Here is an 11,334-nt window from a genome sequence, read left to right as displayed (position 1 = left end):
ATTGGAATGTACCATATCAATGAAGGATTGTAAAGGATAAAGAATTAGAAATGACTGTGTTCTTACATACCCTGAGAGCTCTTGCCATTTCTGACCACATCAGTAACTTTTAAAGAAAGGGTAGAGGGGCATCATGGGAAAGACTGCATGGTGAACTACATAGGAAGCTGGACTCAATATCAGGAAAGCCCAAGTTCAAAACCTGACTCTGACACAGATTAGTTATGTGATTCTAGATTTCCTGGTGCCCCCCCAAGGCAATGCCTAAAACTATTACATTATAGGACAGTTACCAGTCTGTAATTCAAATTACAGAACAGTTGCTAGTCTGCACTGGAAGAAAGGGTTCATCAAATTTCATCAATGAAATCATAGGTCCTGATCTCTTCTTCCCCCTTCACATAAAGTATTGAATTGTGGGTTCTATTCATTCCAAATGTAGTGATACAGACTCTTTGGTTATAGGAGTTCCAAGTCACTATCAAAATGAGGCAGCTAAGTGGCACAACTGACAGAGCATTGGTCCTGCAGTCAGGAAGACCTGAGGTCAAACCCTAGGCAAGTTACTTAACCTCTTTTTGCTTCAGGTTCTTCAACTATAAAATGGGTTCAATAATAGTACCTACCTCCTAGAGTTGTTGTGAGGACTAAATGAGATAATCTTTGTAAACTGCTAAATACAATGCCCAGAACATAGCAGGTTGTATATAAATGCTATTATTAATAAATCCTTGATTCATCTCTCCTTTCTCACAAAGAGGCAGGACAGATAATTTGTGTTCCTAAAATAAACTCCAAGAGCAGTAGATCTGAGCCCTTCAATCCCACCAGACCTATCCTTCTACTTCCTTAGCTTCTGATGCTACATCTACCTCTGTTCCTCTTTCTCCTTCAGCCTATACCATTCTCCTGGGAGCTAAAAATAAATTATTGACTTCTTGCTTGGACAGGACACAAACAAGAGGATTTAGAACTGGAAAAAGATCACAAAGATCTTCTAAGTCAACCCCCTGATTTCTCAAATGGATATTCTGGACTCAACTTAGCTCTTCTATCCCACTTCCACTAAGTCTGATCAATGAAAGTATGGTGCCAGAGTTGTGTAACTTGTGTTGGTTATTGTGATCTTTGGACATTCCAGCGTTTGCATTTCACATTTCTGTGAGTGACTGTCCCTAAGAACCTGACACAGCCCAATTTGGGGCTGCTCCCATATAAGGCAGGCTATGTTTTTAGTAGAAAATTTTGAGAAAGCCAGTGAGTTTCAACAAAGGCCATTATAATTTAGATAACACTTATGCTCCTTGCTTTCCTCCCCCTTCAGCCTTTCTGTAGTTGGTGGTGCTCCAATGTCCTTTTCTCAGTCCTCAAGCTTTTTGATCTCTCTGAAGCATTTGATACTGCTGATGATTAGCAACTGTCTCTTCCTAGATATGTTCTCCTCTCTAGGTTTTCATAACACTATTCTCTTCTGTCTCTTCTCCTTCCTTTCCGGCCATTCCTTGTGCTTTGTTCATCATCTATGCCCCAGTCTCTGACCATAAGTGTATGCCAAGAGTCTGCCCCTGCTCTTTTGGTACCCCCTTTCTCCTGGTGATCTTTTCAGCTTGATAGATTCAATTATGATTTATATTCAGAGGATTCCCTTATCTCTATATGCAGACCTACTCTCTACTGATCACTGGTTCCACATCACCAGGAGCCTATTGAATATTTCCCACCGGATATACCCTGTGTGTCTCAAATTTAACATATTCAAAATAAACCATTGGATCATAGTTTTAAAGCTAGAAGGGACTTTAAAAGTAAAGCTAAATGCCTTATTTTGCAAATGAGGAAACTAAAATCCCAAGCCAGCAGTAAATGGCAGAACTGGGATTTGAACTCAGGTCCATTGCCTCCAAAATAATCAGTTGGGTTTTTTCCCCACTGTCTTGTTACCTTTATTTTCCCACACACAAAAAAATATCTATCTTCCTAACTTTCTTATTTCTTCTGAGAGCACTTTCATTCTTTTAATCACCCAGTTTAACAATCTCAGAATCATCCTTGCGTCTTCTCTCTCCCTCATTTCTCCCTTCAATTAAATGCCAAGTCTTATCAGTTCTATCTTTACATCATCTCCCACATCTGTCCCTTTCTCTGTACTCACACTTCCATCCCCCTAGTTCGAGCCCACATGATATCTCTTGCCTAGATTATTACAATAGTGTCCTAATTCATCTCCCAGCCTCCTGTCTCTCTCCTTTCCCATTTGTTCTCTCTACAGCTGCCTGTGCAAAAAATTCTAGAAAAACTTCTAGCAATCCCTTATTGCTTCTAGGTTAAAATACAAACTCCTCTTTTTGGCATTAAAACCCTCTCGTGTTTATACATTCTCTAAATATTTTTGAACTGCTTCTTTGCCCAAAGTCATCATTGCAAATATTCTGTAGCAAACTTGTGCCCACCATGTGTTTCTCCATTGTCCTTTGGGTTAACCATGCCTTTGAGTATTCAGAGATTGTATTCATAACCAGGTAGCATTACCAGGAAGACATGTATGTTTAAATATAGGTTTTTGAGATGATACAAAGTATTGCATAATTTCCCAAATGCAGTCAAAACTACTCTCTTACTCAATTCTGGGCCCAACTTACTATCTTTAGTTCCCAACCCAGATATATGTATTAAAGCACTAACTCAATAGACTTGCCATGCAACTACATATGATCATCTGAAAAATAGGCATTTTTTCATCCATTTAGTTTTTTCTTTGTGGGTTATTAGGCAAGTCTATTTTGAATAAACATGTATCACGTAGTGGAGGCCCCTGTTTTATTCTAGGAATTGATGTAGTGGACACGACATCATTCACAAATCAGAGCACCTATACAGAATCCCTCTTCCGTTTGTACTGCACATGAGAAGGAATACTCATGAAAGTGGCAACAAATCTCTTCCCTTTTTATGCTTTAGTTGACATTAATAATCAGAGATATGTTGAATAGAATCATTATTATGATTGCATTTATCAGGGATTCCTACATGATCTTAGCAGAGACATGAGAGGCTCCTGGTGGAACAAAGCCTTTAAAGCTATGTTTTGCTCTATTGATTACAAAAAAAAAAGCATTTGACTCAGTAAACACAGCAGGGATCTTGTATTCACTGCATCTTTCAGTCTTTACAGTATGACTGTAAAAATGTGTTCTAATATGGAAAATCATTTGCAAAAGTCTTTCTAGTCCTTTCTCATATTGTGATGAAGTATATCCTCAACATGTATTAGATCATTCTTATAAAGATCATATATAATGTGCCCATATAAGAACATTACATAATGTATGTTTGTAAATAATGCAATTATTACATATCTATTTAATAATGTTGTAATGATTAGATGATGTAATATGTAACATCATATATAGTATAAGTTTTATAGATAGATAGATAGATAGATAGATAGATAGATAGATAGATAGATAGATAGATAGATAGATAGATAGACAGGTATATGAAAAAAAGGCATTTTGGCCAGTGGTTACTGATGTTTTCTCCCTCCATTATTTGGGGATGATAATATCAGTGATCTCCCCTGGGGAGAATCTCTACCCTGAAATATAAAACAATTTCTCAGTATTTTTAAGATTGTCAACTCTAACATTAATTTCCTTGGTTATGTACCTGCTCTTGTCTGCCTGTTCTTCCTGACTTCATCTTCTTAAGTGTTATTTCTACTTCCTCATGTAGCACTTTGGAGCCTGAGGTATTAGGGTTCAAATGTAATATTTTCATTATAATTGATGGTGAAAATAGATCGTTATAGAAATGTTGATAAATTTGTTCCACTTTCTGTCTATTTGCTGTCCTGCCAATTCCATCTTGAATGCTCTTGGGATGATGCCACTCAGCTGGGTCTTATGCCAAGCTTTCTGTCAACTTGCATTTGCTTCTACTACTTTTTGTTCTAAGAATGTATATGTAGCTAAAAGGGTCATAATCTTCCACTGAAGAAATCATGGTGTAGCGAATAGGGAGCTAGCTTTGGAGTCAAAATGACTTGGATTCAAGTCCCAAGTCCTGTCTCTGACACATCTTGGCTGTGTGACCCTGAGCAAGTGACCTTATCTCACAAAGCGGCTAAGAAATTCTCTAAGACTAAGACATATTCTGAACTCTTTTTCATCCTTGTTGTAGGGGCTACTTTTCATTGGTTAAGTTTTTCAGAAAGTAGTAATAATCTAAGTCAATAATTTTGCCCTTTTCCCCATATACCATTTTTTTTTTAGCATTGTTGGCTTATTGTAACAGGTCGGGGTGAAGCTGTATGCAGATCATTCTCATGTGTAGCTTTTCCTCTAATTTGACGTTATTTTTGACTGTTACTCTAACTAGTTGATGCTCTGACTTCAGAAACTACTGATTCTCACATGATTCACATATCAGTAACTATCATTCTTGTGTGTCAACATTTACTTAATCTTGGAATTTTTTGTGATGTTATTTGGTGCCCTACTAATATTCTACTTGTGGCATGACCCTGACATAAACAAAACTTCTGCTCTAAGCTAGCAAAGCATTGAAGGCAGGGTCAGTGATGGACTACATGCCAGTTGTCTAAAGGCCAGCTCTGCGATGCTTGGATAGATTTTTGACTAAAGCAATTCTCTAATACCAAGTTATAGAGGGGTTTCAATTTATAGCAATGAATGTGGATAGTGGATAGTGGATGTGGTATGGATAGTTCCACACCAATGAAATTAACGAAGAGCTGAAATTCAATGTTCATCATGTTTAGAACCTATTGAATCTTTTCTGAAAGCAGGTATTCATAATATATAAGCGTGAGTCTTCTAAATAGTCTACATTCCTTGGGTATTTTTATTTCCCAATATGCTTTTCTCTCTTATGCCTACTTTTGCACTGAATTCACAAAGTATATATTGACTTGGTTTAGAGGATCTTATTAAGTTCTTTAGAGAATTTCTCTGTCTAATCCTATGCAACAGATGTTGCTGCATAAACTTCAATTATCTTTATGATCATCTTCTTGTATGTGTTTATCATAACCACTGAAAGCCAAGATGATCAAGTGTCCCATGAAATTGTTTCTTGGTGCCTTTGGACACATGATACTTTTTCCATTTAGCTTCAACTTTCTTTTGTCTTCCAGTTCCATTTATCAGGAGAAAAATCAATATTGATGTTCAATTTTTCTAGTAGTAGGTCTGTTGAAAAAAGATTTCACATTTAATGTACTGATTGTTAATTTAATGCTTACAGGTAGTCTATACCCTGAGATTCTCAGCCTTCTCTGCTCCCTATTCCAACACTTTTTCACTGTGGAAACATAAAGGCCCTCACAGGACAAAGGGCTGTTTATTAATTTTCTTGGTTTACCAGGTTGTCATAGCCAAATAATGATCTAATTACCTAGGGTCAACCAACTCATGACAACCCTTCTCCATACTTATCTAGATTTATTTCCAGACAGCAAACTCAATGCATCATCAGGACCATCTTGGAAGCTTTGAAACTCTTCAAAGTTTCTATGCTACGATGATGCTTTGAAGTAAAACTTTCTGTATTTTGTCTTTGGAAAGCCAAATGCAAAGCACTTGCAAAGCTGGTTTCATTGCAAGCTGAAAGTCAATAAGGAATCCCATTTTATGGGGTGCTTAGTTATCTCTTCTTGCAGGATTCATGATGAGCACAAGTAAAGATAAATGCAACTTATGCTCAATTGACCTCTGAAATTACCTCCAGTTTACCCTATATATATCTTGTATATACATACTGATTTGCATGTTGTCCTACCCATTACATTATGAGTTTCTTTAGCCTTTCTTTGAATCCCCAGGGCTAGGCACAGTTCCTGGCACATAGTCAGCACTTAATAAACATTTGTTGTTATTGTTGTTTTGTGTTATTATAAAGAAAAAATATAACACATCAAAGTATTCATGGCCAACAAGAGCAGAAAAACCAAGGTGAATGGAAATCTATCCTCCATGTCATCTGGCCTACTGTGGAACATCAGACAGTCTACTGGAGTAGCCCTGCTATAGCACAGACTGATTTAGAGCCTGGGGCTCCTCCTACTACCCCCTGAGCATATAAATGTAAGCTACTGCTCTTACTAGAACCATTGTGGTCTCTATCATTCTGATGTTTTTGTAAAGGTTAAAAGTATAGTCCACAGGCCCTCCTCCCTGTACATTTCACAGATGGATGGAACATATTTATCAGAAAAACAGGATGTTTTAAAATGGTAGAAAGGAAATAAGGTTTCATTCAGCGTTGCAGTCAGCACTTAGAAGTGTGCTCTCTTCTCCGTGTGGCCATGGCAACAGTTGTAGGAGTTAGCAAGAAGAGGGGACAAATGAAATGGAAGTACACAAAACTAAGGATAGAATTGTGGAATCTGAGAGCTGGAAGGGCCTTAGGGAGCACCGAGTCCAACCCCCTCTTTTGACAGACAAATTAGTCAACCGAGACTCAGAGAGGGGAAGTAACTTTGACCAAGGTCACAGTAGGGCAAGGGCTTGAGCCTAGGTCTCCTTCCTGACTACTTACTTATTCAACATTCTTTTCACTACATGTTCTGTCTCCACAGAATCAAGTTTGTCCAGATCAGGGATTCTTAATGTCCATGAATTTGTTTTTCAAAAAGTAATTTTATAAATATATTTCAGTGTAATTGATTTCCTTTGTTGCTTTTGTTTAGTCACTTCAGCCGTGCCCTACCCCATTTGGGGTTTTCTTGGCAAAGATACTAGAGTGGTTTGCCATTGGCTTCTCCAGTTCATTTTTAGGTGAGGAAACTGAGGTAAACAGAGTTAAGTGACTTGCCCAGGATCACACAGCTAATAAGTGTCTGAGGCTGGATATGAGCTCCAAATATGAATCTTCTGACTGTAGGCCTGGAACTCTGTCCACAGTGCCGTCTACCTGCCTGATTTCCCTTGTAATCCCTGACATTTTGTACAGTTAAAAATTATTCTGAGAAGGGGTCCATAGGCTTCCCCAGATTGTCAAAAGGGTCCATGACACAAAAAAGGTTCAGAATTCTTTGCTTTAGATAGAGAAATATAGATAGTTCAGAGTTTGTCTCTGGAGATTGGTTTTGACCTAGTTTCTTACCCTTATGAGTTTTCTAGAGAAGGAAATTTTTTTTAAGGTGTAAATCACAGAGGTGTTTATGAAGTTACAGTTTTGTTCTAGAAAGAGTAGTGGATTGGGGTACAAATTCCAACTCTGACACTTAATGTTTAGCTATAAGCAAATTATTTCATCTCTTTGAGCCTCAATTTCCCCATTTACAAAAAGGAGAATTGCTTCTCATACTGCCTTTCATATACGGTTTTTATGAGGAAAGTGTTGTATAAACTGTAGAACATAACAGAGAGGTATTCATAACCATTATTCACAATTTCTAATTTATGCTTGAGAAGGGGCATAAAATACATCACTCAGGTCACACATGACTAGAAAGGGAGGTGAGTCTGTAAGAGGGAAGAGGTAAACTCAAAGTGTTGTATTGTTATTAAATAATATTAAAAGGCCCAGGTGCACTGGATGAGAACTGAGCCATAAACAGGAATGAGAATCACACAGTACAAAAATGGATCAGCAGCAATCTGCCCTAGCAGAAGTAACAGCCACATCGATGAGATCAAGGATCTATGGAAATAAGTTACCCAAATCTCAGCATCATGAATGGAGCGTTGGAAGGGACCTAAAAATGCCATCTAGTCCAACTCCCTTATTTTATAGATGAGAAAACTAAAGAGGTTATTAGGTAGCTTGCCAAGGCCACACAGCAGCAAGTAGCAGAATCACTGACCTCATATTCAGCCTGCTTTTCCATTGCCTGCTTGCTTCTGTCCCATTGTTTCATATCACTTCTCTTTTCCAGATATCTCATCTTAGAAAGTCCTTTTGTGAAATTCCCAGTATCCTTTGAGAAAAGCCTTATTTGACATTGATCATTATGGTAGGGACCATCTCTAAAAAGGTTCAGGGCCCAGGACAAAGCACAGGAACATTTTTATCAAGCTGGAATCCGGTTAAAGCAAACCTCAAGGGCAGTGTGGGAGGGAGGTGGGATTGGAGAAGGCAGGACTGTGCCAGTGCTGTGTTGCCTTAGTGATAGATGAAGGGAGGGGGAGAAAAGGGTTGTACATACTGACACTAATTGTATTTGCTAATTGTATTCTACTGTACGCTGAAGCCTCTTCTGTTTCCCTTTGCTTCTCTGAATCACTAGGTGACTGACTGACTACCTAGCTCTCAAGAGGGACTAGTGGGGAGAGCCTCTAATTTTGCCACACCCTAGGAACAGATGACATTTGGATGTGACCTGGAAAGGGGATGGATTAGGTTATTGCTCCGTGTACTTTCACTTTACCATTTCTATGAATTATATTTAATGTTGAAATTCTTTTATCTTTTTTTTTTAAAGAAGAAGATAAGAGAAAAACAAATGAAAATGCTGATTACTGTTCTGGGCTCCTGAATTAACTAATCTTAGTCAAAATGCCATCCTTCTGAAAACTTACATTCAAACATTCATCCTTGCTATTTATCAGAGAACTAAGTTATTTCTGCCAGCCTATACAGAATAACATCTGTTCAAGAACAGCTGGTCAGGCTGCGGCAAAGATCTGAGCTGTTTGCCAAAGCTTATGATCCTCTAAGGCTCTAAAAACGGCATGACTGTAGCTTTTTTTAAATGTCAGAATCTAAACTCGAACTCGCATTAGGGATACAAATTTGCTCTAGAAATCTATTTTAATTCCTCAAACGTACTGTTCCAATCTAGAAGCAAAATGTTCAAGTGCTGTTTTAGGCCTCACCCAAAAAACAGCAGTAAATAAGAAACTCTTTTCTTCTTCCAGCTCAAAGGCCTATTTTGGTGGGAAGGAACCCAAATTGTACAACATAACAAATAATGAGGACTTGTAAGTAAGGTGAAGTTGAGCAGAGACATCTATATATTCAAAAGGTACCAGGGCCCTCAAATATCTTTCAATTACTGCTTTATAGAAATCATTCTCCTCTGTGAGGTTTTCCACAAGGCCAGTATTTCCATGACTTTTTTATATGCATGAGAATCTCAACTCACAGGGGAAATACAGGGATTTTGCAGGACATGCATCACTGAAGTCACTTGGGCATATCACTGAAAGGTCCCTAGTCTACAAACAGTGCAAGAGAATAGCGCATGGCAGTTCAAGGTACCATTTAGAGAAAAGAATATAAGCAGAAAATCTTGAAGGAAGATACATGAAATGTTAAATCAGGAAGGGCCCTGCTTTAACTAGAGGTCATCTAATCCAGCCCCCTACTTTGATATATGAGGAATATAGTCTGTAAAAGCAGAGTGTAATGGGATACATACACTTCAGTGGCAGCACTCACAGTACAAGAAAAAAGCTTTTAAGAGAAAACACATCCCTATACGCACATCCTCATATTCTCTCTCTCTCTCTCTCTCTCTCTCTCTCTCTCTCTCTCTCTCTCTCTCTCTCTCTCTCTCTCTCTCTCTCTCTCTCTCTCCCTCTCTTTCTCTGTTACACACACACACGCACACACACATATGGAGATACCCACTCACATCCCCACAGTTCTCACACACACTTCCACACAACATGCACATTCCACACCTACATACCCCTCACATTTTCATACACATACACATATATCTACAGCAAATGTCCTTATCTTTTTCTACCCTGGTAGCTTTAGACAGAAAACTAAGACAAATTTCTTTTGCTATTTCCCTCTCTTTATGAGCAAACTTTCTTTAATTTTTATTTTACTTTTTGGTCTGAAAGTGAAATTTCATAAGCATAAGGCTCTCCCAATGTAGAACCTTTCTGAAGCATGCAAATCAGTGACTGAGTACTCAGGGTTGCCAACAAAGGGCTGCCCAGGCTAACTAGGGCTAGGGACTTGCCTATAGTAAAGTCACACTCGTCAGAACTGGAATTTGGGTACTGCTGACCAAGGCTGCCTTTCCTGTGAGAGGAATACTTTGTTATGTCATGGAATATAGGAATTGTAATTATTCCTAACTCCCAACTAAATAGGCCTTGTGCCTACCTGGCCACACCCTTTACAATGGACTTTGTTTTAGGAATAGAAGTATGGTTACCTAAGTTAAAATTGTATATTCATACACATTTATATATATATTATCAAAATAAGACACACCATTTAAAAAGCACCTTCTGGGATAAGATATCAGTCATGCTGGCCAAATACTAGATAGATGACAACCCTAGATGGCAGAAGTGAATAAAAGCTCTTCGAAGGCAACGGTTATTTTTCTTTTGTCTTTGTATCACCAGTGCCCAAGATAGTGCCTTACATATAGTAGGTGCCTAATAAATATTAATTATATTTAAAAAGAAGAGAGGGGGGAGACACAGAGAGGGGGAGAGCAGAGAGAGAGAGAAATAGGAACAGGTAGGGGAAGGAGGAAAGCATTGCCAAAGTCTCCACAAAGGAATAAATCCCCCTTTCTTTCTGCTCCCCTCCTCCCCTATAGATCCAGACCATTCTGCCATAGGTAAAATGGAAAAAACCAGTCATAGGGCAAGAGAGAAAAGGAAAAATCATGATCATGATGACGAACATTTAACAGACATAACAATAAAGGTTATCTTTTGATCCCACTTCTCATCAATTTATTTATAACAAGAACAACCCATACACTCTGGGCACTGGAGATGGGGGATGATTTTCAAAAGGTAGACAGGTTGGGCACAGCTGGCTCAGCAAACTCTGTCTCTAGTGGCTACTTTCAGCCTAGAAAAACTAGGTGGGGCCAGGGCCACCGGACAATCACTGCTCAAAGTAGTGCCAAGCCTTGGCTCCTTCTTTGGGAGAGCGGGGGACTATCAGTGTGGAACACTGCATTTAAATGCCAGACTTTTTTTTAATGCTTTGGTTCATATAGATGAACTACCTTTATAGGAATGTTTTTTTTTTTTAATTGTTATGAGGCATGGTTGGGGAGAAGGAAAGGAATTAATTAGAAAATATAAGTGATATAAAAATGAATGACAGCAACAATTTTTAAAGGGGAAAAAAGGACTGCACTTCCTGACTTCTTACAGGAGTCCAATTGGGAAGACACCTTAGAGAACATCTAAACAAGGGGTTCCTATCCCAGGATGCATGAATTTGCAAAATACATTTTTATAACTATTTCAATATAGTTGGTTTATTCTTTTGAAAATAAAATTCTGAGGAGTCTATAGGGTTCCCTAGACTGTCATATAGGTCCTTGGCACACAAAAGTTTAAGAACTGTTGATCTGAACCAGTGAGATGGCACAGTGTA

This window comes from Notamacropus eugenii, chromosome 1 (assembly GCF_028372415.1).
Source record: "Notamacropus eugenii isolate mMacEug1 chromosome 1, mMacEug1.pri_v2, whole genome shotgun sequence".
NCBI classification, from domain to species: Eukaryota; Metazoa; Chordata; class Mammalia; order Diprotodontia; family Macropodidae; genus Notamacropus; species Notamacropus eugenii.
This window is presented reverse-complemented; position numbering follows the sequence as displayed.